Source organism: Marmota monax, unplaced genomic scaffold (assembly GCF_021218885.2).
Source record: "Marmota monax isolate L192 unplaced genomic scaffold, Marmota_monax_Labrador192_F-V1.1 WCK01_AAM20220418_F8-fsc00018, whole genome shotgun sequence".
Taxonomy (NCBI): Eukaryota; Metazoa; Chordata; class Mammalia; order Rodentia; family Sciuridae; genus Marmota; species Marmota monax.
In genome coordinates, this window is record NW_026692201.1 from 4,094,015 (window position 1) to 4,117,045 (window position 23,031).

At 39.7% G+C, this 23,031-nt stretch overlaps 1 protein-coding gene and 1 long non-coding RNA gene across 6 annotated transcripts in view; one reads left to right on the plus strand and one right to left on the minus strand.

Moving 5' to 3' along the window:
• Positions 1 to 23,031, minus strand: part of LOC124081145 (uncharacterized) — a 121,008-nt gene that overhangs the window by 82,160 nt on the left and 15,817 nt on the right. For 3 of the 4 annotated variants that reach the window (XR_009225380.1, XR_009225381.1, XR_006847965.2), the window contains exons 2-3: positions 4,553 to 4,742; positions 248 to 426 (exon numbers count right to left, since the gene is read on the minus strand). This is a non-coding gene — a long non-coding RNA (uncharacterized LOC124081145). The remainder of the gene's footprint in view (positions 1 to 247; positions 427 to 4,552; positions 4,743 to 23,031) is intronic. The other variant, XR_006847966.2, reaches the window with a different exon arrangement.
• The window catches only part of Znf366 (zinc finger protein 366), a 67,874-nt gene that overhangs the window by 4,312 nt on the left and 40,531 nt on the right, over positions 1 to 23,031 (plus strand). The window lies entirely within an intron of this gene.

Sequence of the window (23,031 nt, forward strand, 5' to 3'; positions counted from 1 at the left end):
GTGTAGGGGGGCGTGTTGGATCCAACAACAATTTTTTTCTCACTCTGAACTTCAAAACCTACATGCATGTTATTTCATCAAATAATAATGATACTCTTTTTAGGTCTTAAATTTCCTTTCCCTTTTCAAAAGCAAAACACACAACAGCAAAAATGACTGAACATCTACCACCATCAGCCCAGAAATTTGAGTTTCTTGTGTTAGAATAAAAGGCTCAGATACAAGAGGGACTTGTCTGAACACTCACCTTAGGGGAACAAATTGAAGCTGATTTCTTCTGCACTAATGTACAAAAGGCACTTCTAATGCGGCAGGATGCAGTAGATCAAAGAGCAGATTATCACTCTTGTTCTCAGCCCACCTCTGCCTCTCACTGTATGGTGACTTGCCAGGTTTCTTCATTTCCTTGGACTCTCATTTTCTTCTCTGTGCAATGTTGGAGAGGGACTCAATCAGTGACCTGTGTGTGAGTGTGTAGCAGAATTCACCTGGGCCTTGTTTACACTCCTCCTGCCATGCTCACTGCCCCGCAAGATCTACCAGATTCTGCTGCTGATATCCTGAGGGTGGTCTCTAGCTCTGCCTTCTTCAGGATGGCACCGATGCTAACTCTACATTGATGTTTTGAGAGCCATGCTTTTAAATGAAATGTATGTTACGCACTAAATGTTCTCTTTAGAAGTTAGTTTTGAAGGTAGCATTATTTGAAGGTAATGTTATTCTAGAAGCTTTTAGTATTATGGAATCAGAAATGTCCCAGCCAGTTAAGCAATCTGATGATACTGATCAATGTACAATAAGTGTGTATAATCAATTCTCTATTTCTCTATACCCTTGGCCCCAGGGATTTAATCAACCACAGACTGGGGGAAAATGCCTTTCTACTGAATACATACAGGCTTTTTTTTTTTCATTGCCATTATTCCCTAAACATTATAGTTTAACAACTATTTACAAAACAGTTACATTGTATTAGGTATCACAAATTATCTATAGGTGATTTTAAGTATCTGGGAGTGTGTGTGTGTAGGTTATATGCAAATACTAATCCATGGATTTGGGTATCTGTAGGAATCCTGGAGCTCATCCCTCATCCACACCAAGGGGCAACTGTATAGACCATGAAAAAATCAGTTATTTGGAACTATGAATATTATAATTCTGTATAAACAGAATTTTTAATTTATGTATTTCCCTATTATTTGCATCTTACATATAGTGACATATATTTTTCTTTATCAAGAAAAACACAAATATTAAATATTTTCTATTTTCTTTCTTAGAACACTAGTAGATTTGATCTTGTAAGGTTTTGCTTTTTAAACATCTTATCATGTGTGCTGTGTTCAGCCTGTCTTAGAAGTTATATCCTTCTCCCTAAGTTAATAGTGATGTGGAAAGGCCAAAGAATTGATAGTGGTTTTGAAAAATCAGCACTCAATAGTCATGTTAAATTGGCAGTGGTTTTGAAAAATCAGCACTCAATAGTCATGTTAAATTGGCTTTAATTATAAGAAAAATATGTAGCTTATCAAAAAAGTTGTTCTGATTTTCCTGATCTTACTTAATTTTTTCCCTCATATGTCTGGATGGTTAATGAAACAGAGTAGCAGTGAACACAGTCTCCATCTGACAGGCTCATGGAGACCACTAACACTGACATGTACCCTCAGAAATGACTCTTCTTCCTATTCAAATACCAAATCCATTGACATAAAACAACGGTATTTAGATAAAAGAATAAAACTATCTCCTCATCAGGTGGGCGTATAAGTAGAAAGTAAGCACCACAAAGACAGGAACTTTGTTCTGTCCACTGCTGTATGTGCAGGGCCCAGAATAGTTCATAGCATATAACAGATGCACAATAAATATCTGTTGAATAGATGAATGAATGAATTAAATGGACTGTTGAGTGACATGTGCTATCTTTATATCATACAAAATGAAGCAGCGTAAAAAAAAAAAAGTTTGTTAAGTGTTTTTGGGGTCTGGACAATGCCAAACTTCCAGCTTGACAGATGTATGCCTAACCTGAATTGACTGAAATCTTATGGGTTTGTTCTATCATTTTGTGCATGCAGCTGCTATGAGTCTATTAAAAATAAACTCATCCTGGCAAGGACCCTCACCACCCCCATTCATGGGAGATAAACATTTATCAGATAGGTACACTGAAAGACTGTTAGTTGCATTTTATTTCCATGTGTTTTCTAGGCAGATGACTGGTTAGCAAATTGTTTTTGGTCAGACAGAGAAAATGATCATTTGTCTTTCCTTGACTGAAAGAGCTGTGAGCCAGCATTCAGCCTTGAGAATGCGCAGCACTCTGGTTTACTGTGGGCAAAGCTGTAAATCCAAGTTAAAGGGATGTCACTAGGGGTGAGTTTGCAAAACACCACGGGGTGAATTTGGGGACAGAAATGTGATATCCTCGTTGAGGACAATACTATTTTCTTTTATGTAATTAAAGGCAATGAAGATTGCCAAAATACTGGATTGAGGCAGTTTTACATTTATTTGGCAAATTTAAAGTGGTAAATAGAAAGGTTTAATAACAAATTGGGATGATGCTAACAATTTTGGATGATACTGCTACATTTAACACCATTGGGGTCCAAGGGTTCTGCAATTTATAGTAGTAACTGAAAAAGCTTTCTCTATTTACATTGATGAAGCCGATCTCTTTAGTGTTGAGTACAGGAGACACAAAGTCAATTCTGTCCCTTTCTCCCATCTCCCTGATACATATGACCCCATTTTGACCTCATTCTCTGTGGCCACTGATACCAAGTACTAATTAATATAACTAACAGCAGCTCTAACACCAAAGACCCCTTGGGGAGGAGTCATTACCAGGTTTGGGGCCTCCAAAGATGCATCATTTCACTGAACCCTCCCATTCTAAGAAGTAGGTGCTTTATTCTTCTCATCTTAGAGAAAGGCAAAAACATATTTTTTTTTAGACAAATAATCTAGAGGAAGTGATTTGCTTCACTAAATCAATGTTGCGCTTTTCAGATTTTGCATGAAGGAGGAAAGGTTAACGGTAGCTCATCATTGTTTAAAAGTTAAATATCCCCTCGGGCAGTACCCTTCAAATGTCGTCCAGGGACCAGCAGTGTGGCATCATCTAGAAGTCTGTTAGAAAGGCAGATCTGTAGGCTCTACCCCCAGACCTACTGAATCAGAAACTGCATTTTAACAAGACCTCCCAATGACTCAGTTGCACGGTCAAGTGTGACTAGCACTGACTTGAGGGTTTTGATCTGTTGAATGCACATTGATCTTGGAATGTGTATCCTTCTTCCAGAGTTACAAAGCCATTTCTTAGTATTGACCATGACCAAGATGGCGGAACTCTCTGTTAGATAGTGGCATTACTGAACGAGGGCTCTTTTCCTTTCCCTTCCAAGCAGCATTGAGCATGCTGATTGTGGTATCACCCAGCAAGTTAACTCCTTTCCAAAAGGTTCCACTCTCGGGTAAGGTCAGAGTTTTGATTTTCAAGCCTATTCAGAGCATGGGTCATCAAAGTCACCTGGGGAGGATTCCTAGGCCCTTCCCTAGATTGAAGGAGTCTGGATGGGAACCAAGGCTCTGCCCATTACCCAAGGCACTGGCTCAGGGTAGGGAAATCTCCAGGGAGGGCAGTGATGTGTATTTGGGAGAATTACCCTAAAAAGAGTTTAGCTTTTTTCAGCAGCTTGGAAAAAAAAAAAAAGCACACATAAAAACATAATTAGAGAGTGTGGGAGAGAGCGCATTGTAGTTTTCCAGGAAGAATGGGTACCCGGCCAGCTTCGTCCTTGAATGTTCCAGAATGGGGGCAAGAAATCCTGCCGTGCTCCTTTGGGTTGTGGGAGGGGAGAGGGACCCTGTCCTCCAGCATCCCAGCCAAGGAGGAGATGCCAGTATGCTCACCTCACTCTTCCCACTTAGAAAACTCTGCGGAAAGAATCCTTAGAGTTTCCTTTGCTCTGGGGACTCACCGTTCTCTTTTGGAACAGAAATCAAGAGGGGACTATTGTTGGAGGGGTGGGGAGAGGAAACAGGGCAGGAAGGGAGCAAGGGAGAGGACCGGAATAGCTTCTGGTGCTGCAGCCGGGAAGAAACAGGGCCTCTGCCTGGATGGAGATGGTGACTTCTCCCCCTTAACTGAGACCCTCTGGCCTCCTTCCACGGGAAGTGCAGAGAGACTTCAGGGTTTCAAGGCTGCTCTGTGGCACAGCTGCCACTCCAGGGCCCACTGTGCTGTCTCTCACTGGCCCGTCTTCTCCTTCAGACAGTTTCCTCCCTATAGCAGAGTGGAGCCTCCTTCCCCTCACCCCCAGCTCCCACAGAACTTCCTCAGTTCACACAACAAGCACAAGAAGAGGTCCTCCAGCATTATCCTAAGAAATGTAGACACAGAGCACTTTGCAATAAGGATCACTATACTTAATCCATCAGGATGAGGTCCTGAGATGTTAGAAACCGACTTCGTAGGATGAGGAACACACACAAGTGCAAAGAGGTTACTAACAGGTCTATCCAGAATCTCATCTCTTACCTAGCTCTGCAGGGAGCTGGGCACAGAGGGACTGCTCTGTGCACCATCTTTATGACACCCAGCAATGCAGCAGGAACATGGGATTCTCCTCCAACAGCTCTCCAGGCACACCACCGATGTCACAGCATAATCCCTCATCTCTGGTGGGGTCCAGGTCTCCAGGGACTTGTCTCCTGGCTGCAACCTGGATCTGAACAGGGATGTTGGAGAAGAAGCAGAGAGCCTAGTTTTAGGGAAAGAAGGTACAGTCAACCATTTTGAAGAAGGCAATCCCATTTCTGTGTGTCTTTACCCCTCCATCTACTCAGACATATCCTACTATTTAACCTGACTTACACTGGCTCCTTGGTGCCCCTTCTGAGTGTCCTAGGAGAGGAATTTTGACATCACATCTTTAATACATGCAGTTGGGAAGGTCATTTAATGATGAGTAAATCCCATCCCAGTTTTGGACATAAAGTGCCAAATATATTTGCTCTTGAACCAATATAGGTTTCTTATGGGGGGTGGTGTTTTGCTTAATAAAGAGCTATCTCTTATGTACATGCCTCAAATGCTTTACACACATACATATAAACACAGAGTTTACCTCAAATTGTTGAACCTTATGGAACATTAAGAGCCAAGGAATGAGCCCTAAATTGTTCATTTGGAGCAAGAATGTAGCATCTGATCTTCAGTTCCCTTTACTTCCAAATACATTTACTGTCTTTGTATATTTTTGAAAATGATGTTACAAAGAGTTTGGTTTTTGTTAGCTAGTGGCATCAGGAAGAAGATAAGAAAAGTCTTAAGTACTATTGCAAGTAATTCATAAAGTTCTTCTTCCACTTCCTGTGTGTCATTTTGAGAATGTAAGCAATGCAAGAGAAAGAGCTAAACCTGGAGTCAGAGAATAAAGGTTGAAGTGTGCTCACTGACACATGAATAGATGGTCAATCAGCGAACCCAAATGCAGATGGGAATTTAGTGTATGATAAAAATAGCATTGGATATCAGAGGGGAAGTCGAATTGTGTAATTAATGATGTTGAGACAACTAAGTAGCTATTTAGGAAAAAAACAAACATATTGCTACTTTATTTCCTAAAATAAATTCCACATAGGTCAAAGCCTTAAAATGTTAGAAATGCAAACTTACTGTGATCCCAAATTGCACTAAAAATTCTTTTTAAAAATGACGGCATAAAAATACTAGAAAAACTGAGAGATTTGCTCTTTGAATCTCAGAGTAGGGAAGGTCTTTGCTAGTTTTACTTGAAAGTCTTAGCATTTATCATACATTAAAACAAAAACTCCTTCAGGTCTAACTCAGTGAATAAGATCAAGACAAAAAAGTAGGGAAAACATTTTTGAAAGTGCATCACAAAAAGCCTAATGTAAACAGAAACACAGGAAAGTGACCCGAAACACAGATTTCACACAAAATGGAACATAGCTGGCTTTTAAACGTGAAAAATAGAAGATACTCATCCTCATTTATAATAATAAAATGCAAACTAAAACTCTGAGATTGCCAAATTTTACCTGCTTGACTAGCAAAGATGAAACCTTTTGCCAGGCACAGTGGCACAGCCTGTAATCCCAGCAGGTCAGAAGTCTGAGGCAGGAGGATAGCATGTTCAAAGCCAGCCTCAGCAACTTAGTGAGGCCCCAGGCAATTCTGCAAGACCCTGTTTCTAAATAAAATATAAAAAAGGGCTGGGGATGTGGCTCAGTGGTTAAGAGCCCTGGTACCAAAAAAAAAAAAAAAGAAAGAAAGAAAAGAAAAGTTAAAAAAAAACCTTTCTGAGCACACATGCTTCTGGGATTCTGGAGAGTACTCTCAGATATTTCTGGTGTAATTGAAATTTAGGAAAACTTCTACAGAGGCCAATTTGTAAATGTCTATCAAAATGAAAAACTGAGTAGAATTTATCCTACAAATACACTTAGGAGATGTGAAAAGACATACCCACGCTGCAATATATTTGCCATAGCATTATTTAAAACAGAAAAAAGAGATATTAGCACAATTTTCTGAGTAATAGAAGGGCTAAATTAAGTACAGTACATTTGTACAATGGAATATTAGTCAATCCTTAAAAAGGAGGAAAGAGAATATAAATGGATTCCAAGATATATGATTGATTTGACAAAGATGAAGGTAATGCAAAGAGATATGGATAGTCTTTTCAGTGAATGATACTAGAACAACTCAAGTCTATATGAAAAAAAAAGGAAACTGACTCTTATCTCACACTATACACACATATGAACTTGAAGTAGATCATGGGCCTACATAGAAGAATTAGATAAAACTATCAAATTTCTAAAAGGAAACATAGGAGATTAGGCAAATAGCTCTTAGTTAAAACATGAAATGCACAAGTAACAAATGAAGAAATTGATAAAGTAGACTTCATCAAACTTAAAATCTTTTTCCCCTCAAGTAAAGTTAACATTTTAAAAATGGGAAGACAAGCCACAAATTAGGAGGAAATATATTCCATATATTTATTTGGTAAAGATTGGTTTATAGACTATTTAAATAATTATTTAAATTTGCTAATAATAAGACAAATTAAAAAGAAGCAAAAGTTTGAATACTTAAAAAAAAGATATTCCAAAATTAGATTTGAGTGATGGTTGAACAACTGTATAAATTTTTCTAGAACTCATCATACTGCATATTTTAAAGTACTTGAATTCTGTATTATGTAAATTAATTCATAACATGGGGGTGTGAAGAATAAGGCAGCTCTATATGTTCTGAGAATGGAGCAATCACCAACCTGTATAGTTCAGTATTGAAAAAAATAAGATGCTTCCATTGTATGAAATGCTATCATTTTCCAAAAGTCTATTTGCTATGTATAGAACGTCTCTGGAAGGATACAATAGGTTTGCCAATAGAATCTTTCTTTAGATGGGGGGATGAGATGGATGGAAGACATGGGTATAAGGGGAAAACTTAACTACCTATCCTTTTTGTGTTCCCAATGAGAGAGAGAGAGAGAGAGAGAGAGAGAGAGAGAGAGAGAGAGATTGATTTTCAAATATACCAGTGCTATGACCATGGGCAAATACCTGAGCCTGTTTTCTCACCTGAAAAATGAAGGGATCAGTTGACCACTAAGGATACTTCTGATTTTTAAATCCTGTAATCTGAAAACAACAGCCCTTATTATGTTCACTTTAGAGATGAGAAAACAGAGGTTCAGAAAGGGCACACCAGCAGAAGTCACACAGCTGCTTGGATCTTTGGGGGAATATGGAGTTACCACAAAGAGTTTGTATGAAAATGTCAACACCTCCTATTGGAAAACTGACCAAATAATATTTTAGAGGGATATGTACCTCTGTTTTTCAAATTTGGTTATGTTGTGGATGGTTAATTAACTAGAAATTAAAGATGTTACTAAATTCAAAATAGCTTTGATTTTTTTTGGTATTTTTCTAACTTATTAGGGATTTGCAAAATGAGTTTATTTTTCAAAATTTTGTGCTGAGAAGTTTGGGATACACTTCTGGGACAAAAGTTGGATTTCACTAACAAATTTTAAGGGGATATGATAAAGTATGTGAAGTGTATGGAAATATTTATCATTGTTGTTAATTTCTTCCTTCATCTGATAACTGTCTGTAAAAAAACTCCTGGTTTCTTCCTTTATTATGTATATGACCTTGAGCAGTTTGCTTAACCTGTTTGTGTTCTTGTTTCCGCATTGACAAAATGTGGCAAAGAATAGCACCTATCTCACAGGGTGCTGTGACAGTCACACAATGCGATGTCTCCAACACATTCTTGTTGCATAGAAAATACTCGGCAAATCATGCTGTTCTTGCCACTGTTTTTGATGCATAGACGATGCTCAATAAACATTTTGGGATTGAATTGGTAAGAGAACATGTGAAGGAGGAATAAAGGGCCATCTAGCAATGCAATTCATTTGCATATCCTTGGTCACAGGCAGTTAGGACAGTGGGTTTTATGCAGATACAATGTTGGGGGTATTTGCCTAGGTGATTGCAAGTTAGAGGAATAATGATATTTCTGGGTCTTTGGCCCAGCAGACTTTCCAAGTCTATCACCTGTGCGTGTTAGATGCATTAAAACATGCATTTAGGGACCAGCAGGAAGATTTGGCCTTAGAGCCAACGTGAGGTCCAGGCTTCATTCCTCATTACCAACCGTAAGAGGAAACAAGCCCATTAGCCCCTGAAGGAGAGAAGCAATGCTCTCTTGCCACAAACCAAAATGCTGAGGACCACAGTTATCAGAGGGTCAAAGGAAGTTAGAATGACCTTTCATAGCAACTTAAAATTTAAGCCAGTTTAAAATTTCACTTCCAGCTCATCCCGTGGACATTTAGATTTGTTACATCAACAGCCTTCTAGTCTAATAGAAACAGTTATTTTTGGTCTTTTGGTGTTTGCAAGTGAGACTTCTTAAATGACTAATTAAATTTGTTTTTAAATGGATCCAATAAAAATAAAAATGGTACATATTAATGGAATGCCATGAGACTTGAGGTTTTGCATATAAGAGAAAAGAACCTATTGCTAGACTTTGAAAGGTGGGATGCCCTGAGTTTTAGCACAGACTGACATAATTCTTTTTTGTTTGTTTATTTGTTTTTTGTTTTACATTAAATTTTATTTTGGATTATCTATTACAATTTTGAATAATGCATATGTGCAGTAGTTGTCTCATAATGAATTATAACATTTTCTATTAATAATAATATCGAAATCTATTTCCTACAAAAAACAAAATAACTGTGACTTAGTTATTTCTTAAGGCAAATAGGCCAATGAAGAAATCATCAGCTTCTCAGAACTGACTGCTTTTTCTGAGACCAGCAGTAATAATAGTGGCAGCTACTGCTCCTTGGAGGTCCATGTGGGGAGGTTCTGTGCTACCATATCAGACACTAAAGTTGTTAAGATCTAGTCTGAGCCTTCCAGAAGTTTCCAGAAAAATTAAAGTTCCTATGGAATAGTGAGGAATATATTTCCCGGTCATCTCCATCCACTGGCCCTGTTTCTGCCCACTGGGATCACATGGAATGAACCCAGTTGATCTAAGTGTCAACTCTTTGAAGTATTTAAACATAAGCCACCAAGCCCCCAAGCCTCTATCAGGCCTCCCTCTGAACATACCAGGTGACTTCAGCCATCTCAACAAGGTGGGGCTTTAGTCTCTTGGCCATCAGGTCATACTCCTCTGCATATTCTCTGATTTGTCCCTGTCCATAATGTTTTACTTGGAAATTCCCCTTCCCTTACCACCCCAATGATTTTGGCCAGTAAAGAATAGGGCTGGGGTCTCTCAGGCTCATTTCCAGGTCCAAAAGAAACTTCTAGGATCCTCCCTCAAAAAGTCAGGGGAAGGGACCTGGAGTAAAAGAACAAGAAAGGTGGAAGGAGAATCATTGATTTAATTTGCTATTTCTACATATCTTCAGTCCCAATCTTGTCTCTGGTCTTCCTCCTTCCTCGGTATAACCCTGAGAATATCTTACCAGTGTCATTAGGAAGATTAAATACTAGTATAATTACAATTTATCAAGATTTTTTGTTTGGTTTGGTACCAGGTACTTTACATTTCTTACTTTATATCATAATAACCCTGTAAGTTAGGTTATTATTTTTTCAACCTCCATTTTTGCATATGAAAAGATTGAAGCTCAGAGATTAAGTAACTTGCCAATAGTTGGAAAGAGATAGAATCCAAACTGAATGCTGCCCAACTTTTTAAGTTTATGCTCCTTCTATATCTGTCAAACTCTGTGATATAACACACTTGAACATACTTAGAACTTCACCTGGCCACACTAGGTACTTAATAAATGCTGGTTTCCTTTCCTTTCATGATCCTTTCTTTTCCTTTCAAGAATCTCATGCAATCCACAAATGAGGAAGAGAGCTTTGAATTGCGCTACATCCCTGAGATAGTTGGATAACATGAATTCTGAAATGATAACTTTTAGCCATCTAAGCCCTTCCATGATGGGACAGCTCTATGAGGTCTCTGTTAACTAGGCCAACGAGTTTGCAGTCAAGGAATGGAATGTCTGAGGATTCTTTCTCAATTCCCACCCCTTATAGCTTCTTGCTCTTCTTTCAAATAATTTTATTCACTCTCCGAACTACCCAATTGTGTTCAGTGTCTTTTGAGCTCCGAGGTGCCTTAGACCTGGAATAGCCTCTGTGGAATATGAGTCCACAGGTCAGGGCAAGATGTAGATAGCAAGGAAAGTGGTCTTGGGGTGGGCTGCTCTTTGGTTCCTCCAACCTCCAGTGGGGTCCTTTATGTCTCTCTTAAAGTTTCCGTTATGTAAAGCAGCTGTTATACTCAAGGCCAGTTCTCAACTGGGGGACAGTCCAGTTTCCCCTGGCGGCACTTGGAAATAGACAGGGGACTTTGTGATTATCACAATTGCTGGGGGTACTTTTGGCATCTAGTGGCTGGTGGTGGGCAGGCATGTTACATTCTGCGCACCACAGTCCGGAACAACAAAAAATTAACCCCCACAAAATAGCCAGACTATTCGCCCGCCCTGAGAAGGTCAGGGCTGTGACTTTCTTTTCACCATGTCCCTCCATGTCCAGCTCAGTTCTCAGCCCTCCACAGATTCTTCGTACAGATATTTTGAACTAATGTTCTCTTTTTTCACCTTGCCATGTTTCTGCATGTCTCCTCTCCTCTTCTACAGGAGCATTGTTCTTGCCTCTAATTTCTGGAACCACCTTCAAAGGTAGAAGCCTTATTTAGCTGTCTCTCATCTCTATTCCATTTCTTTTTCCCTCCTTTCAAAGTTTTCAACAATTTGGAAACCCACAGTACTAATGAATGCCTTGTGAATTGATCAATTAGATTTATCCTTTGAGTATAACTTGAAGGCCTGACTTTTGAGAGTCATTTTAGGTGGGAACATTTTTCTCCAAAGTAGATTAAATGCTCTAAAAAGCTATTAGGTCCATGGCCTAAATGATTAAGTTGTTAAGTGATTAACTCTAAGTGACTTGGCCAAAGCAGCCTCAGTGGCCCTGTTGGCTTCCCCTTGTAAGGAGCAGTGAGGAAAGAGCTAAAGCTGGAGGTCTGTCTTTGTCATTCTTGCTGGGACGTCAGGCACACAGGCACTAAGCAGATCAAGGACTCCAGCTCCAGCCAGGACAGATGACCCAGCAGAGGAAGGTCAGTACTGGGTCCCTGCCGGGTTCCTGTGTTGGATCTTGGTGACAGAAGCATGCTGTGGCCACGCAGAGCATTCTTGTGACTGGAAACTTTTGAGTTCATTGGTTTTACTTTCTGACTGATTCCCTCGAGAAGACCCTTATCTCCTTTCCCTTTTGTAAATTTGGAGAGAAGGTTCAATTCCTGTCCTGGGAATTCCCAACTCTGCCCCACTCAGGGGCTCTCCCACTTTCTTAAAGGATGCTAGGGAATACTTTAAAAGGTCTTAAAGTTCATTTTCATTCTTCTCAAATTGAAAACATCTCTCTGAAAAGCTGCATTGCCCGTGACTTGGGAAGGATCTGGAAACAGAGGAATTTGGTAAGGGAGTAAAGGACTAACATTTATTTAGCAATTGCCATGTACCATGCATATTACATATTAGGAAGCTCATTTTAATCTTCCTCCAGATCCATGAAGTAGTGTGTTAGTCAGGATAGACTATGCTATGTTTCAATAACAAACAGGCCCTAAATCTCCACAGAGAGAGAAGAGAGAGAGGATTTATTTCTCAGTTCATTACATATCCATCACATTGATCAAATGAGGCTTTATGTGGCTTTGACCCTGGTCGTCTTAACCAAACAACTATTGCTCAGCCGAAGGGGCCCCAGCAAACTTCCAGCTGCCGGCTGATGATTGGCTCACAGCAAACTATTATTTGAAACATTTCAGATTGCTATGGTAGAGGAAACGAATATGATATGAAATCATGGACCATTTCTTGAAATTACAAAATAAAATGTCACTCATGCTTACACTTTATTGGCTAAAGCAAGTCATACAGCCATACCCACTTAAAAAGGGGATAAGAAAATCCATTCCAACCACGTGCCCAGGAGGAGAACCAGAATATTTGATGAGTAAAGTGTTATCATTCTTTTTTTATAGCTGAGGAAACTGAAACCACTGAGCAGTGGTGGAGCTGTGTTTTGAAGCCTGGTTTTGTCATGTGGTCTTCTGAGCTTTTTGCTCTCCCACGGTGGGTGCTTTCCACAGCATGCTGCACATGGTGTCTACCCGCCTCTCCGAATGCTACTGCTAGGGCTTGAGGGGTTACGCAAGTGCCCCAGGCAGTGGACTGGCTAAAGCCACATCAAAATTACTGTGGCTCAGTCATTATTTTATCTGCCCATTTCAGTTCTCTTTCAAGGGCTTCAACACATTTACTGTGAAATTATCAAGTAACAGAAATTTTATTTCTGAACACCTTCCAGATTCCTTTCTCAAATCCTATTCTCGAGTGTCATCGATTTCCTTTCATATTACTTTTATTTGTTAAATAAGGAGAGAAGGGCCATTCTCTCCTCAGTTCAGTAAGGCTGCTAACTGGTGGATATTCAAGATCCAGGAGAAAGGATGCCCCACATTTCCTCTATTCCTTTCAGCAAAAACAATATCCAGGGGTGGGGGGGAAATCCTTGCTCAAAGGAACAATAAGATGACAAGACTGGTTCCATTAGCCCTTAGAAAATCAATCCCAGTATTTCATCTCCCTGGAGCTCAGAGGACATGGCTTGTTAAGTCAGTTCTTCTCAGACTTTTCTATTTCAAGTACCCTTAATGGAAGAGAAAAATCTGAAGAAGAAAGATCTGAAGAGGTTTGCTACAGGTGGGATTTGACTTTAATGTGTCCTGGTGTTTTGCTTTCTGTTCCGTAATATACTCATGTTTGTTTGAATTAAAAATTTTGTTGGTATTCAAAACTAAATAAAATGGATAGCCCAGGAGATAGTCCAGCTTGTTCTATGGTTTCTATCATCTCTAGAAACATGACCTTAAACCCACAACCATATGCTTATCATATAATTGATATGAGGGATAAGAGTTGCTGTCATATTGGCAATACATGGTGTGTTCCCTTGGTGGCTGAAGTACCCCAGGAGCTAGGGCAGGATAAAGGTGAGGAGGAGGAAGTGGGGAGGAGAGGAAGGAGAAGAGGACCATGAAATGATATCAGGAGACAAAGAAAAGCAAGTACAGTCAAAGGAGAACCCCAAATGTGCCCTTAAAAAAAGCACATGGAAATAACTTGGAACTAATTTACTGATTAACACAGTTGCTAAAGAACTACATTTTTATTCATTATACTGCCCTTATACATTAAAAAAGACAAAGTACTTGGTGGGAAACAAAGCAAGCTATAGCTTGAGGCAAACTGTTTAACCTTGCTCGTGTCCAGTGCATAACTCAAGTGCTGCTCAGCCTAATGAAGTGTAAAGTTTGCAAAAATCTTTGAAGGTGGAGAGTGCAATTTAACTATTATGAATTATTAAATAGAATGCCTATTTAGGAAGGAAACTCTCCAGTAGTATTATATGTGCCTTAACTAGCCATCAACATTTAATAGAGCTGGTTGTCCAGTTTCAGGACAGAAGGGATCCAGTGGTTTTATATATGGAAAATGGAAAAATAAAAGAACAAGGAAACAAGACAGGTGGTATGCACCAAATGGAATGCATCATTAAGGCATCGGCTTGGTTCAGAGAGAGATTCCTGAGCTAAAGAAGGCCTCATTTACTGGAATGGAGAGACATAAGGCCAAGAAATTGCTCAGAGGTACCTTGTCTTTTCCTGTACACATGGAGATGCACTCTGTGCTGGCTGATGCTACTGTTTTAGATCAGAATCTCAATTTCAGAAATAGCCTGAGTTGTGTCCTTGGAAAAGGAGAGAGTTGTGTGGTATATTTGTATGTGGTAGGGAAGAGGAAAGGGAGGTGGGGAGGATGTTGGCAGGAGTCCTGTTAGACGCTCTCTGGAACCAAACTGCTTCCCAAGTAGCTGCCAGGTAAAGCCAAGTGGGTCTCCCAGATGACACAGGCCAGTTCTGCCCGTGAAAGCCGGACAGCTGGTTACCAGTTAGCCTATTTCTCAAACATATAGGCTGAGCCTCAATTTCTCATTCAATAGGTATTGATCAAGCGACCACCTCTTGCCAGGCACTGTTTTAGGTAGTAGGGATCCATTAGGGAACAAAAGACAAATAACCCTGCCCTCATGAAACTTATTTTCTAGTGGAGGGAAAAATGAGTAAAATGAGTGTATAGGATACAGGAAGGCACAGAGAAAAATAAGGGAAGGGAGAGAATAGGGAAGGTTCGAAGGGCAAGGTTAGAGTTGCCTTACTGAAAAAAATGATATTGCGCAAAACCTTGAGGGAAGCTAAAGAGTGAACCATGTAGGCATCTGGAGGAGGAACTGCCCAGGCAGAAAGAACAGCAAGTGCAAAGGGCCTGAGGTGGGAGAATGCTTGGTAAGTACAAGAAACCACCAGAGGCCAGCCAGGTTGGAGTGGACTAAGCAAGGGAAAGAGTGTGAGGTAAATGACACCAGGAGAGCCTTGTAGGCCACTGTGTGGACTTTGGATTTTCTTCTGAAATAGATGAAAATTGCTGGAGAGCTTTGAGCCGGGGAATGACATGATCTGCCTTTCATTTTAGTAGAATCAGCCTCTCGACTATTTTGTGTCGAGTGGGCTAAAGGGACGCCGAGGGTGGAAGTGAGGAGGCTCTTGCAGTAATCCTGCAAGGAAGTTACTGTGGCTTGACCAGGGTAGGGGCCATGGAGTGGTTGGACTGTGGGTGGACACAGAAAATGGAGCCCATGAAATGTGTTAATTCATATAAAGGGGCTGCTGTGTGGTCTGTCCAGAAGTACACTAACGAGCTGTGGAGGAATCATGGTGAGGGGGGTCCCCTCTCCACTTAGTGGGTGACCAAGGAAAAAGAGTCACAGCCACAGCAGGAAGGCATCTTATTATTCTTCCTTTGTTCCCTCCTGCTAACTGAAAGTCCCTTACATATCAGGCACAACAGTGACCCTGAACTAACAAGACCCCTGCCCTGGCGTGGCCTACCGTCTATTCACAGAGTCAGACATCAAGTGAATGATCACCCAAATAAACATTAAACGACCACTCCGTGATGTGACAAGTGTCCGAATTGGTGTCTCTTTCCTGGTCAGGAGGTTCTGCCGAAGGGATCCTTGAGTTGGCATCTGAATACATACACGTGGGCCCAGCAAAGTGAGGCAGAAGGAGAGCAATAGTGTTAACAGGTGACAGAAATGCACCGCGGTTCTGAAGGAAAGGGGGCATAGGGTGTGTGTGAGAGGAACTGAGAGAAGGAAAACTCAGACAGCTTGGAGAACAGGGGCGAAGAAAGGATGGGAACGAGAGCAGGAAGAGACTGGAGCCATCTTTGGATTTTGCACTAAGGTCAGTGAGAAGCTCCTAGAATCCTTCAGGCAGGGGAATGGCGTGGTCACCCCTGCCTGTTGACAAGCTCACTGTGGCTGCTGTGGGAAGAATGAGTCAAGGGTATGGAGTAAGGATGAGTTGAGAGACAATTTGTAAAGCCATTGCAGGAGCTCAGGGGAGACCAGGGAATCGGTGGAGATCATGATGAGGATCAATGCAGAGATTTGAAGGGTATTCATGAAGTAGAACATAGTTTGGGATTGAGGACTGATAGAGAGGGGGAGTTCAAGAATAATTCCTAGTACCTTGTTTGACTCATTGTAAAGTGGATGTAAACTTTCTTACTTGTAAAACTCACCTATTTATATTGGATCAACCACAGGGGAAGTTGGAAAATTTATTTTTCAGCTGGGCACAGTGGTGCATTCCCATAATCTCAGGGGCTCAGGAGGCTGAGGAAGGAGGATTGTGAATTTAAAGCCAGCCTCAGCAAAAGTGAGTCACTAAGCAACTCAGTGAGACCCTGTCTCTAAATAAAATACAAAATAATGCTGGGAATGTGGCTCAGTGGGCAAGTGCCCCTGAGTTTAATCCCCAGTACCACCCCCCCTCCCAAAAAAAATGAGAAAATTAATTTTTCTGCAAATTTTCAAAAAATAAAGATGTATGACAGGATGGTTTGGTGTACAGTCTTAATTGAAAGAGACAGGTGGGAGAGATGACCTCCTTCAGCCCTCTCCAGCCCTATGACCTGGTTACAAAATAAGTTGATAGAGTACTGCACAGAAAAGCAATCTCTAAATCAGTGCTATTCTATAGAAAAAGCATGATCCAATGCAAGCTGCAAAGGTAAGTGTATATTTTCTAGCAGCTACATTAAAAAAGTAAAAAGAAACAGATGGAATTAATCTGAATAATCAATTTTTATTTCACCCAATAATCCAAAAATATTATTTCAGAATGCAATCAACAGAATGATTATTCATGAGGTACTTTCCTTTTTCTCCCTTTAAGTACTTTTTAAAAATTCAGTGTGTAATCTATATGCTTAGCATGTCTCATTTCAGATGAGCCACATCTGATGTGCTCAAAAGGCATGCATGACTAGTGAGGACAGAACTGGGCAGCCCAGCTCTATACCCTCAAGCGGCCACACAAACCTGAAATCTACATGCAAAACAGTGGATTTGAAAAATAAGGAAGGCTTTAAATAGTGCTTCTTACATCTTAAAAGTGAATCCTTTCTGTTTATCAGCTGTGTGACTTTGAAGACATGTCCTCCACTGCATGCCTCAGTTTATCACAAGGAAGTGTGGTGGGCTGGGTAATGTATGCTCACCTCTTCAGTCCTGTCAATGGTTGATTCTAGGTTAACTTTAGAAAGTTCAAATGCCTTTCTTTCCCCTTCTCTTCATCTTGTCATTGCTCCTGAAGTGACCTTTAGACCTGCAGATTGCTCCTAGATCTTCTATGATATTGGAAATATAGGTAACTGGCTAGTTCAATACTAAACTAACAACTCCCAGAATGAGTTTCATTCCAAAGAAAAAAAAAGGTGGATATTTTTAGGGAAATTTGAATACTGACTAGACATTCAAATGCTAAATGAGTCCATTGGTTTTTTTTTTTTTTGGTATGCTATAGTATTATGGCTAAGTTTTCAGAAGTCCTTAGGTTTAAGATATGCCTCCTGAAATCCATAGCTGCAGGTTATGCATCCACAAAGTCATCCAACCTCAGATTGAAAAATAATTCTATTTAAAATCACATTTATGATGAACGTATGCAGATTTTTTTCTTGTCATTATTCCCTAAACAATACAGTATAACAAGCATTTACATAGCATTTACATTGTGTTAGGTATTATAAGTAATCTAGAGATGATTTGGTGTGTACAGAAGGATATATGTGGGTTTTATGCAAATACTATCCCACTTCATATGAGGTACTTGAGCACCCAGATTTTGATAGCTAGGGAGGTCCTAGAATTAGTCCCCTAGGAATGCAGAGGGACAACTCTATTTACAGATGAAACAATATGCTGTTGTGTATCTGCCTCCAAATCATTAAAATTGGGAGTGGGTAGGTAGGAATGAAATGAGATGGTCATGGATTGAAATTGGGTTGTGACATGGGTGTCCAATTATATTATTCTACTTTCACAGGTTGAATTTTCTATAATAAAACATTTAAAAAGGAAGAAGAAGAATCTAGTCGGGTGCAGTGACACACACCTGTAATCCCAGCAGCTAGAGTGGCTGAGGATTGGGAGTTCAAAGCCAGCCTCAGGAACTTAGTAAGGCCCTAAACAACTCAGCAAGACTCTGTCTTTAAATAAAGTATAAAAAAGGCCTGGGGATGTTGCTCAGTGGTTAAGTGACCCTGGGTTCAATCCCTGATACCAATCGTTGTCATCATCATCATCTTCAGACTTACTTGGATTCTACTTCTGGATTTGAAAAGCTACCCTTAAATACTGTGTATACTTCATAGTGCAGATGAAAACTAGCTTGAACACCAGGAATATACACTTCTTATTTAATACTGCAGTAGAATGAAGCCCAGCCACATAATTCCCATAGTAGCTTAAATGTCTCTGGTGGTTTCAGGGACTTTGCCCCCTCATCCATCCCTTTGGTACCATTTACATTAATATTCATAAATGAGGGTTTGTTGCCATTCAAGGAGAGCCCCCAGACTCCACCAGAGCCACACAGGTGCCCAGAGAGCTTGGCAAAAAATGTCATTGATTGGCCAAAGCATGTTGCAGATACCAAAAAGTGCAGATACTTAACCCACAAACCTAAAGAATGCTACTTCCTTCTTGTGTTTTGGAGACAGCATGGTGCAGAAGAGAGGTGGGGGGAAACTCTCTGAGGAAGAAACTCAGAGGGATTGTGACTTCAAAGGCTAGGCAGCCCAGCATCTGGGACCCACAAGAGGGTCATGTATAGGCCACTTGTAGCCCTGGGTTGCCTGGGCATTGTCTGAATTTCTTTCATAATGCTCTAAGTTCAGTGGAAGACTTCTCCCCTCTTCCTGTCCACCTTGTTCTCTTAAAAGTCCTATTAGATGAGGAGAATGGACTCTACCTCCCAATTGTTGCTTTCGTTCTTTTTTCTTTTCTTTCTTTTTTTTTTTTTTAGTGGTAGTTGCCTTTATTTTATTTGTTTATTTTTATGTGGTGCTGAGAATCCAACCCAGTGCCTCACATGTGCAAGGCAAGTGCTCTGTCACTGAGCTACAGCCCCAGCCCCTCCCTCCCAATTCTTACCAAAGACATTGGGATGTTTGATTTCTCACCTAGAATTAAAGAGCAGGCACTCATTTTTACCTCCAAAGGACAACTCTAGCTAATGTCTTTAAAACAGTGTCTACAAGGAAAGAACAGGACTCAGTCTGAGAATGTTTTCCTTTTGCATTTTCAACAGCCAAAGGAGTATTGAGTTTAGGGTACCAACATACGGCACAAATGTTAATTTTAAGGAAAATTTGGCACACTTGCATGCTAAACTGTGCTACTTTCTACACATGGGATACTTGGCTTCAGTGGTAGCAATACAGTGCCAGATTTTCTTAAATGTCAGGCATTTTAAGAAATGGTTTCTCAGAATTTAAAATTACACAGAAAAAAAAATGCTACTGTGATGTTTCTAAATAAAAGAAATTTGAACCCCCAGGGAAAACAAGGTAACAGTTGACTAGAGTTCAAGGTGGACCGTTGATTGACTGTGGAACATAAGCAAAGTGCTATTTCAATTTCTAAGTGATATGCTTTGCAATCCTGTCGTTCATTGGCCAGATGATAACCTGCAATGTGGGCTGTCGGGTCCTTTGGGGTGGAAGGAGCAGAGATGGTCTGCCTTGACAATTCTCCCTGCCTGTTCAAAGAATTTACCTAGGCTTCCTATATCAGATAAGTAGGTGAGAATTATCTGGAGGAAAGTCTTCTCCTGTGTCACAGCAAGTCCAGAGTTTGGTAGTCTCGTGATCAGTGTAGTTGGGTACAGAAATACATCAAGGCTGGAGCTCCATGCTTATTCTTACTGAATTTCCCTTGACCCCTCTGGTCTCTGAAGTTCACCACAAGTTCAGATCTGACTCTCTCGGCTTCCTGGACTCGTTTTCACCCACAGGCTCTTGGGGATCTTTTCTAGGTTATCATCTACATCATGATCAAAGACTCATCTCAAGATTGTTCTGTCCCTGATTGAGAGTCTGAATCCAGATTTACAGTTATTCTCTTTATCTCTGCAACAGAGGGAGAAGTCTAATGGTGTACTTCCCAGTGGCTTGATGAGTCAGCACGGGGGAGAAGGAAACTGGGAATGATACAAAGTGTGACAGGGACAGCTAGAGGAAAGGTCATCCAGCAGAAAGGTAACAGGAGCTGAGAGTTCAGACACTTGGGCTCTAGAACTTAAATATCTTACATCTTCCCTGTGCCTCTGTCAAAGGGAAACATTCTTTAAATCTGAACAAGATGGTATCAGAAGTTCTTCCTCTTGCTCCTCACACTCTGTGATTAATTCTCAATTAAGCCTTTTCGTCTTCAGAGTATTCGTGGGATCTAAATGTAAAAATGGGTATGGAAGTTTTTAAAAGAGTTGAGAATTATTTCATTGTAAATTATCACAACATCTTGAAATGATTCTCCCATTAAACCTTGAGTTTGGGGGTTTTTAAAAAAAAATTTTTATTCCTCTTACAATGTTGGGTCAAGTTTAAGGGCTTACTTTTAATCTCAGGTGGAAGATGAAAGGAATCATAGAAAGAAAAATAAACACATTTAAAGAAATGAGTCACTTGAGTATAAATTAAGTTGACCTTTCTGGAAAATGATTTAGCAGTATGTATTAAGACCTAAAAAAAAAAAAAAAAAAAAACCTCAAATACTTTCTCTCCCTAATTCTATTTCTGGAGAATCTAATCAGGGAAAGTGAGAGAGACTCAACAAAGATTTATGAACAAAGCCGCCTACTGCAGTGCCATTTGTATAGTGCATACCGAAGCAGAGTAAATAACATTGTAGAAGAAAAACATTGATGCATAGTAAAAGACTTTAAAGGAAAAAAACCAGAATATTAACACAGTTACTTCTGGGTTATTGATTACTTTAATTTTCTTCTTTAGATATTTCGGCATTAAATTTTCAATGGTAATGAATTTATATTATTTAAAGATCATTAAAATAAATTATGTAGAATTGTTCACCTTAATAGAATGTTGGTGTTAACACATTTTGTCTTTTTAATATGTCTTAATCAGTAGCCAGTTTATCTCAACTGCATTTATGGTTTTGCTCTTTTGCTTACCATGACTGTGCGTATTTCTATTACGGCTGCTATTTGCCATCACCCAGAGAGCTGAGTCACCTGTCAGTTTTAGGGTGTCCACATATGGTGCACACATACTCCTTCCTTGAATTTCTTACACTCTCTTCCTTCACTTGAAGTTCACAAGACATAGAATAGTTCAGGGCTTGTTTCTTTCTAGCATAAGATACACCCAGGGTTACTCTTCTAGTGTAGTTTGCTTAATCCTCCCTAAGAAGTTCTAAGGCAAGGACATCCTTCATTCATGTTGAATTTCCCAATATTTTCTACAAAATAGCTGTTTACTGTGAAAACTCAAAAGTTTTAGAAATTATAGGCAGTTCTGTAAGCCCTAGATTCAATTTGTTCATACTTTATTATTGAGAAATAGATCAAAATAATTTACCCCTTACCAGCTGAGACTCTCAGTAGAAAGGTGTTTCATTATTTATATATTCAGTCATTCAAATTAGTTCCATCATAGGTCAGCCTCACCATTTCTTCAGTCAGCAAAAAATAAGATGAAAACTTGAAGGGGCCATTTCCTAAACGTACCTTTGAATGATGTCATTAGATGTACCATTTTTATAAGAAAGCCAGAGATGGTTTATGATCTAATAGAATCAACTTGTTGCTTATGAAGGAGGGGAAGGGGGAGAAAGGAGGGAGAGAGAGACATTGATGGAAATCAACCAGCACCAACTCACTTTGGACTACTCAAAGTCAAAAAGTGTCAAGGAACAGAACATGAAAAAGTACATAGAAATGAGAAAGTACCCAGAATCTTCTTCTAGAGTCAGTCTTACAGCATGTAGGCTGGCAGAACAAGTCTGCCAGTATCTTAATTGGCTTTTCTTTACCATCTCATCAATTCGTCACCTAATTCTTACTTAATTTAGATCCAACCATTTCTGCACACTTTTACATTGATTTTGAAAATGTCCTTCACACTTTGGTTTTAGTCTCTACTCACAAAGTGTCGTTTGCATTAGGGTGATTTTATTTCACAAATGAATTTTTCTCCTGGATGATTTTTGCCTTAGATGAGCCTTGGGCTTTGTGCATCTCATTCCAGGCATTGTTGCATAACAAATCTGTGAGACTCCTTGCACCTTCCTCTTAAATATATTAGTTTTTCTCCATTTGTTGAAATTCTCAGAGTTAAAATCTTGGTTATATTTGTGTGGGTTGTTTTCATAAGTTTTAAATCTGAAACCATGCCCTCTACTCAGCTAAACTGTCTCAGGATGGTACATGTTTATATAGAGAGATTCTGTGTGCATACACAAACTCTGGGACACACACACACACATATACACATACACACACAGAGGCATGTGAAGATACAGTCCTATATTTTTGGCCTAATCATTTCTATTACTAGTGATTCTATGATAACTGAGTACCTGGCATTGCTTGAAATTAACCCAAAAAGTATTTTCAAAATTTTATCATTACTGTTGTTCTTGTGTATTGCCTTTGATGGTTTTTGTTCAATTTTCCACTAGTCACTTTCATGATTGACTTATACAAGCTCTTAGATATCAAATAATATTAATTACAGTCATGTATTACTTAACAATGGCGATGTTTTGAGAAAGGGATGGTTGATTGATTTTGTCATTTTGCGTATATCACAGAGTATGCTTACCCAGACCTGAATGACTGTATCACCAGGCAATATAACCTTGTGTAAACAATGTCATATATGTATATGGTCCACCATTGACCGGAGTATGATA